The sequence below is a fragment of the Mirounga leonina genome, unplaced genomic scaffold (assembly GCF_011800145.1).
Source record: "Mirounga leonina isolate KUSES-001 unplaced genomic scaffold, KU_Mleo_1.0 Mir_129, whole genome shotgun sequence".
Taxonomy (NCBI): domain Eukaryota; kingdom Metazoa; phylum Chordata; class Mammalia; order Carnivora; family Phocidae; genus Mirounga; species Mirounga leonina.
Window position 1 is genome coordinate 66,450,536 of NW_023270323.1, and position 2,133 is coordinate 66,452,668.

The window sequence follows — 2,133 nt, forward strand, 5'->3', positions numbered from 1 at the left end:
TTGTTGGTGTATAGAAATGCAACTGATGGGCGCCTGGGTGGCTCAGTTGGTTGAGCGACTGCCTTCGGCTCAGGTCATGATCCTGGAGTCCTGGGATTGAGTCCCACATCGGGCTCCCTGCTCGGCAGGGAGTCTGCTTCTCCCTCTGACCCTCCCCCGTCTCATGCTCTCTCTCTCTATTTCATTCTCTCTCTCAAATAAATAAATAAAATCTTAAAAAAAAAAAAAAGAAATGCAACTGATTTCTGTGCATTGATTTTATATCCTGCCACTTTGCTGAATTCCTGTATGAGCTCTAGCAGTTTTTGGGTGGAGTCTTTGGGTTTTCCACATAAAGTATCATATCATCTGCAAACAGTGACAGTTTGACTTCTTCTTTGCTGACACGGATGCCTTTTATTTCTTTCTGTAGTTTGACTGCTGTGGCTAGGACTTCTAGTTGAATAGCAGTGGTTATAGTGGATATCTCTGCCATGTTCCTGACCTTAGAGGGAAAGCTCTCAGTTTTTCCTCATTGAGAATGATATTCTCTGTGGGTTTTTCCCTAGATAGCTTTTATGATATTGAGGTATGTACCCTCTATCCCTATACTCAAGAGTTTTGATCAAGAAAGGATGCTGTACTTTGTCCAATGCTTTTTCTGCATCTATTGAGAGGATCATATGGTTCTTGTTCTTTCTTTTATTAATATATTGTATCACATTGATTGATTTGTGGATATTGAACCAAATTTGCAGCCCAGGGATAAATCCCATTTGGTTGTGGTGAATAATCCTTTTAATGTACTGTTGGATCCTATTGGCTAGTATTTTGGTGAGAATTTTTCATCCACATTCATCAGGGATATTGGTCTATAATTCTCCTTTTTGATGGGGTCTTTCATTTAGGGATCAAGGTAATGGTGGCCTGATAAAACGAGTTTGGAAGTTTTCCATCCATTTCCATTATTTGGAACAGTTTCAGAAGAATAGGTATTAATTCTTTATGATGTTTGGTAGAATTCCCCTGGGAAGCCATCTGGCCCTGGGCTCTTGTTTGTTGGGAGATTTTTGATGACTGCTTCAATTTCCTTAGTGGTTATAGGTTTGTTCAGGTTTTCTATTTCTTCTTGGTTCAGTTTTGGTAGTTGATACATCTCTAGGAATGCATCCATTTCTTCCAGATTATCTAATTTGTTGGCATATAGTTGCTCATAATATGTTCTTAGAATTGTTTGTATTTCTTTGGTGTTGGTTGTGATCTCTCCTCTTTCATTCATGATTTTATTGATTTGGGTCATTTCTCTTGTCTTTCTGATAAGTCTGGCCAGGGGTTTATCAATCTTGTTTATTCTTTCAAAGAACCAGCTCCTAGTTTCGTTGATCTGTTCTATTGTTCTTTTGGTTTCTATTTCATTGATTTCTGCTCTGATCTTTATGATTTCTCTTCACCTGCTGGATTTAGGCTTTATTTGCTGTTCGTTCTCCAGTTCCTTTAGGTGTAGGGTTAGGTTGTGTATTTGAGACCTTTCTTGTTTCGTGAGAAAGACTTGTATTGCTATATACTTTCCTCTTAGGACTGCCTTTGCTACATCCCAAAGATTTTGAACAGTTGTGTTTTCATTTTCATTTGTTTCCATGAATTTTTTAAATTCTTCTTTAATGTCCTGGTTGACCCATTTATTCTTTAGTAGGATGCTCTTTAGCCTCCATGTATTTGAGTTCTTTCCAACTTTCCTCTTGTGATTGAGTTCTAGTTTCAAAGCATTGTGGTCCAAAAATATGCAAGGAATGATCCTAACCATTTGGTACCAGATGAGACCTGATTTGTGACCTAGGATGTGATCTATTCTGGAGAATGTTCCATGGGCACTAGAGGAGAATGTGTATTCTGTTGCTTTGGGATGGAATGTTCTGAATATATCTGTGAAATCCATTTGGTCCAGTGTGTCATTTAAAGTCTTTATTTCCTTGTTGATCTTTTGCTTCGATGATGTGTCCATTTCAGTGAGGGGGTTTTAAAGTCCCCTACTATTATTGTATTGTTGTCAATGTGTTTCTTTGCTTTTGTTAAAAATTGGCTTATATAATTGGCTGCTCCCATGTTAGTGGCATAGATATTTACAACTGTTAGATCTTCTTGTTGGATAGACCC